We start from the raw sequence: 6,402 nt of genomic DNA, 5'->3' as shown, positions 1-6,402 counted from the left end.
CCTCCTGGGCCTGCCAGGGAGGAGGGAGAGCCACACACGGGCCCCGTGTAGAGCCCACCGTGGCCTGGCGCCTGCCCGGCCCCCACCCAGGTCTGTCTTAGGGGACCCGGCACCCCGTTGGGCGAGTGAAACCGGGAGACAACCGGCAGTCCTGAAGGAGGTGCAGAGCTAAAGCGCTGGGCCCAAGAGGCCCACAGGGATTGGGGAGGGGGCTTTGGCGGAGCTGTGAGAGAGGAAGGGGGGAAGGGATAACTGAGCAGAGGCTTTGGGGGCAAGAATGAGGGGTGGGGGAGGGTAGAGGAAAGCTGAGAAAGGAGGGCTCATCCTGGGACACAGTGAAGGATGGGAGCGAGGCCAGGTATGGGGTGCCTTGAATGCCAGCGTGAGGAGCTGGACTCTGGTGAGGAGAGAATAACTGTGTCCTTGGGCTCGTCATTGAGGTCCTGGCAGTGTGGACAGGATTTTCCCACATGAGCCCACTTGGGGATTGGGCAGTGGAAGAGGCTGGGCTTCTCACCTTTGACCTAGATTCAAACTTGCAAGTGGCCTAGAGGGTCCTCCCACCCCAACCCCTTGCCTCCCTGCAGGTGGAGGTCCAGCTGTGGCTCCCGCCTGGAGACACAGCCTGCTCGAGGTCCCAGCACCCCAGCCCTCAGGCAGTGGTCCTGAGAAGGATCTTGTGCCTGCTGCACCAAAGCGCCCTCCCCTCCCCAAGTCCAAACTCTGCCTCGCCGCCTGGGGCCATGGACCCACGGTCCCTCTGCCCAGGAGCGCCCTTGTAGGGCTTGCATCCATGATGTGCATTTCAGAGCCCCAGACAGTTAATCCTCTTGGGACTGCTACTGCAGCACCTGCAAGCCCTTCCCCGTATGAGGGCACCAGCGCCCCTGGGGGGCTCCCAGAGCTTTTCTGCTTGAGTTACCCAGTCCCGACTCACCAAATGACCAGGAAGTGACCGAGCAGTACTCCTGTTGCCATCACGGTGAGGGAGTACAAGGCTGGTGCTCAGAACAGCCCGTACCTCAGCTTCCGGCATCTCCATCCTTGCGGCTGGAGCTGCTCCGTGCCGTTGCCCGTGTGCCGTGGTGGTTTGGGGTCTGTGCCAGGCCAAGTGCAAGCCCCCATCCCCCTCGGGGGTCGTGGGGGTGAGGCTCAGGCTGGGCAGAGGACAGCGGGCTGGTGAGAGCTCTGCTTGGCTGCCTTCTACCTCTCCGGCAGCGGGAGTCTCCCCAGTGGCAAGACGGCCGAGCCCCAGACATCACCCCCGAGCCTGAGGCTTCATCCTTGCTCCCTCAGTGGAAGGGTTCAGTGGCCTCAGGGATGGAGTTGAGACTCGAACACGGGGTCTGCCGTTCTTCAGCCCTCCTGCCTCTCCCTCCTGACACAGTCGGCCACCTTGGAGGCCACTTTACCTGCTGAGAGCTCAAGGCAGGAATCGGCCCAGGAGTGAAAGCAAAAGGCACTGAAGGCTGAACCAGGGACCCAGAGCGTGAGAAAGTGGGAAAGGGGCTGTGCCCACTCTGCAGATGGCAGTCAGGCACTGTTCCTAAGGTGTTCCCAGGGTAAAGTGGATTCAGGGGAGAATGGTGGAAGAGAGGATGGCCGTCTCCGAGGGCTCTCCAAGGGCTGTGGCACGGAGGCCCGGCCGCAAGGGGTCAAGGGAAAAGAGGCGCTGTCTCCACAGCGTGGCCCCCAGGGTGAGACCCTCAGGGCTGTCACTCAAAGTGGTGCTTCCAGAAAGCCCAGACTTGGTGGGACTCTGGGGAAGCCATAGCAATTGCACCGATGGTGGCGACATTCTCAAGATTTTGCCCCTCAGCAAGCATTTCAGATGCCTGCTTGGTGCATGGCCAGGCCCATGGGGTAGGGGGGTGGGTGGCCAGAGAGAGGAGCCGTGCGCTGGGACCACACAGAGGACGTGCCCTGGTGACTGGGAGGACATGGCAGCCTTCAGAGGCCGGGGCAGGGAGTGGGAGATGAGACCAGCTGGGTTGAGAGGGCCTTGAGTGCCAGGCCAGAAATGGATGGAGGGTTTGGGGGGACCAGAGCCAGTGTGAAATGGGGGCTGAGATGGTCAGTTTTCTGTTTGAGACGGATCACCCTGGGACCCAAGGATGAGGAGAGGATGGATTGGAAGGGGCAAAAAGGAGGCCAGGGAGTCTGCAGTGAGGGGTGAGGGGTGATGAGCTGGACCAGGATAGAAGGGAGTGAGGAGGAGTCCAGTGATGGAGGAAAGACCATCCCTAGACTGATGGAAGCGGGGAAGGGGAAGGATGGGGGAGGTGCAAGGGAATCTCCGGCTTGAGGCTTCAGAGGACAGTACAGCCCTTACTGGACCCACTTGGATTGCTCCACCTGAAGGGGGCTGTGGAGAACACGAGCTCCAACCCCATGCCTAAAGAGAAGGAAGAGACGCCTGCCGTCTTCACCAAGAAGCTCCAAAGGACTGTCGGTCTCTCTCCAGCCCGGGACTACACCATCCAAACCTTTTCTGTCCATCTCCCAGCTCTCCTTCAGGTAAGAGGTGGGGTTAGATGTCCCCCTACATAAGCCACAGAAGGATGCTTTCAGCTACCCCAAAATCTCCAAGATAAAGCACTCAGAGCCGTGGAGAGGCAAGCCACTACCATCAATGCACTCTTCTGGGAGGGGGCCCTCGACCCAGAGGCAGATCCACACTGAGGCTAGATCTGGGCCCTTGCACTTGACCCAGGGTGACCTGGAAACAGGGTTCCAGGGTAAACCAAGGGTGCAGGGTCTCCCTGGGAGGGCGCCCAGGCCTGACCACATGGGGTGGGTTTTCCCTTCTGCAGCCACCCCCCAGCCAGACCAAGAAGTGGCAAATGCTGTGTCCTGCCTCCAGACATAAGGCTGACCTTGCTCCAAGGAGGTCACTGCCATAGAATTGAGGTATGTATGCTGGGGGAGGACGAGGGTCCACACTTGTGCCTGCCCCATCAAAATGGAAAGCTGGGTATTTTATGGCCCTGAAGGTGTCAGTTTCCTTCGAAATGGAACTGGTGTACCAGTGATGATTCAAATCGTTTTCTTCTGGCAGGCGCTTCTAACTCAGCCAAGTGTGAGCCCTTTTGGGGTAGAAGAAGTAAAATTCCTGGCACCAAGAAGTGTTCTTATATGCCTCGTGTTAAGAGACAGCAACGTAGTACACTAATGTAAATGTTGAGTAGTGAATCTCAATCATTCCCCCAAAATCCTTTAAAAAGATGCATCTGGGGCTTCCCTGGTGGCGCAGTGGTTGAGAGTCCGCCTGCCGATGCAGGGGACACGGGTTCGTGCCCCGGTCCGCGGAGGGGCTGGGCTCGTGAGCCATGGCCGCTGAGCCTGTGCGTCCGGAGCCTGTGCTCCGCAATGGGAGAGGCCACAACAGTGAGCGGCCCGCGTACGGCCAAAAAAAAAAAAAAAAAAAAAAAAAGATGCATCTGGCCCAAACTGCCGTCCTGCAAGTAGGAAGTTTTCTACAGTGACCCCCTCAAAGGCCAGGGGCTCTTAACCTCTTTTGTGCCTGAGACCCCTTGGCAGCCTGGTGAAGCATAGAGACCCCCGCACAGTTTTGAAGCATTTTTTAAAACTCATGAAGTAGGCTTGCAGAGAAAACCAATTATCCTGAAATTCAGTCAAAATACTAAACATAATCAAAAAGTAATCAAAATACATTTTTTTAACTTGTGATGTGATCATATATGTGTTTGTTTACTCACACTTTAAATAGCAAGTTCTGGTGGCGCGTCTATGGATTAAGGTGATTTCAAGGTAGGGTTAGTGTAAATGATACTTCAGAGTTTCTGCAGCAACCAAGATGTACGACGAAAGTATCGCGGATTTCTATGAGGGCTTCTAAAGTGACAGGTGCTGTTACTACTGCTGTGGTTTCTCCTTAAATGAAGGAAACGTAGTTTTTAGTTAGAGGTTAATTAAAATAAAGATGTCATTTTATTCCCCTTGAAGTAAATGGACTTACTGAATGGTTTATCCACAGAACATCCCAGGACCTCAGGTTAACAGCCCTGCTCTAAAGAATGAAGATACATTGCCTGTATTTGAAATAGAATGTTCAGAAATAGCAGAGAAAAAAACGGTGTGATGAGGAATCAAAAAAGCCCTCAGCTGGTCCCTGATCTAACAGTTGGCTTGTAGCATAAATTAACCTCCTGGTTCCTACTTTAACATGATCAAGAATCCTGATCTTACAAAACAAATTGGACAAGGAGCCGGTCTTAGAAGGGAGAGGAGGCTTGTGTGTGATCTCACACTGACCTTGTTCTCCCTGTTTGGGACTGGATGGAGAAAGCTAATTAAAGGGGAAAAAAATTAAAGGTTTTTATTTTTAAATTTATTTATTTATTTTGGTTGTGCCGGGTCTTAGTTGTGGCACGCAGGATCTTTGTTATGGCATGTGGGATCTTCTTTTTTTTTCTTTAGTTGCGGCATGCGGGATCTTTTAGTTGTGACATGCAGACTTAGTTGCGGCATGCATGTGGGATCTAGTTCTCCTACCAGCGATCGAACCCCAGACCCCCTGCCTTGGGAGCACGGAGTCTTACCCACTGAACCACCAGGGAAGTCCCAAAATTAAAGGTTTTATGCCCATGTCGTTTATGTATTATAATTTTCAACTTGGAGCTTTTTAAGTTGGACAAATGTTTTGGAAACTAATTGAGACTAATATTTGGTGCTCAGGAGCTTTAAAGAACACCATCCAATCCGTAGAGACAGACAGTAGATTAGAGGTTACCCGGGTCTGGGGGAAAGGGAAGCAGAGAGTTATTGCTTAATGGGTACAGAATTTCTGTGTGGGGTGTTGAAAAACTTCTGGAAATAGCTGTGGTGATGGTTACACAACATTATGAATGTAATTAATGCCACTGAATTGTACACTTAAAAATGGCTAAAATGGTGCTCGCTTTGGCAGCACATATACTAAAATTATAACGATATAGAGAAGATTAGCGTGGCCCCTGCGCAAGGATGACACGCAAATTTGTGAAGCGTTCCATATTTTTTAGTGGGTGAGAGGAAGCATCTCTTTATAAATCTATTCCAGCTAATAAATAAGAAAAAGGGATATAACTTGAATATTATTTTGCAACTCCCAATAAATAAATGAACCTAGGCATTAAGCTTCAACAACTGCTAACATCAAAAAAAAAGAAAGCAATAATCAGACATTGATCTTATCTCTAGAAGGGGATGCTGCTCCACTGTTTAAAAAGTTGAAATGTTTTAACCTCACAATAGCAACAATGTATTGCTTTCGTTTTGCCTAGTAAGGAGAACAATTTATTAATTTTCATCATGTACTCACAAAAAGGGTTACTTTTTCCAATCTATAAAGAATGGTATCATATAGAATTTTTTAAATGGCTTAAAGTGGCAACTTTTATGAGAAATATGTATTCACAATAAAATTAAGTAAGATAAGCTGTTTTAAAATGACCAGAGCATCAGTGAAATGTGGGACAACTTCAAGCAGCTAAATATATTGATACATGTAATTGGAGTCCCCAAAGGAGGGAAGAGGAAAGAGATAAGAGGACCCCCCAAAATGAAGAAATAATGGCTAAAATTTTTCAAAAATTGATGCAAACTGGAAACCTACAGATCCAAGAAACTCAACAAATCCTAAGTGCGAGAAACATGAAGAAAATTATATCAAGACATATCATACTCAAATTGCTTAAAGTCAGTGATAAAGAGAAAATCTTAAAAGCAGTCAGAGAAAAAAGACACATTACGTATTAGGATGACAATAGTTTTCTCACTGGAAATAATGCAAGCAAAAAAACAGTAGATTAACATCAGGAACAAGAGAGGTGACATTACTATAGGCTCTACAGATAATTAAAGGATAATAAAGGAATATTGTGAACAACTTTATGCCAATAAATTCGACAGCTGAAATGAAATGGACAAATTCCCTGAAAGATGCAAACTACCAAAGCTCATTCGAGAAAAATTAGATTAGAGATACCAGTAGTCCTAATATCTATTAAAGAGTTTGACAATGTGGCTTAAAACCTCCCCACAAAGAAGACTCCAGACCCAGATGGTTTCACTCCTAAATTCTACCAAACGTTTAATGACACTTCATCCAAGATGTATGGATGGCAAATAAGCACATGCAAGGATGCTCAACGTCATTAGTCGTTAGCAAAATGCAAATTGAAGCACCCATTATAATGTCTAAAATTAAAAAGACTGACATACTAAGTGTTGGTGAGGACTGGAACAACTGGAATTCTCATCATCAGCTGGTGGGAATGTAAAATGTTTAAAATGCTTTGGAAAACAGTTCAGTAGCTTCTTAAAAAGTTAAAAATATAAGTACCATACGACCCAGCCATTCCACTCCAAAGTAGTCAACCAAAATAAATGAAAGCATTT

General features: G+C 49.1%; 1 non-coding gene across 1 annotated transcript; it reads left to right on the top strand.

The window, feature by feature from the left end:
- Positions 1 to 4,914: 4,914 nt before the first annotated feature.
- On the top strand, positions 4,915 to 5,021 carry LOC117201014 (U6 spliceosomal RNA). Its single transcript, XR_004482913.1, has one exon. It is a non-coding gene; the product is annotated as a U6 spliceosomal RNA (small nuclear RNA).
- The last annotated feature ends 1,381 nt before the right edge of the window (positions 5,022 to 6,402 follow it).

This window comes from Orcinus orca, chromosome 16, assembly GCF_937001465.1.
Source record: "Orcinus orca chromosome 16, mOrcOrc1.1, whole genome shotgun sequence".
NCBI lineage: Eukaryota > Metazoa > Chordata > Mammalia > Artiodactyla > Delphinidae > Orcinus > Orcinus orca.
Note: the sequence above shows the minus strand (reverse complement) of the source record. Positions and strands in the feature narration are given on the sequence as shown.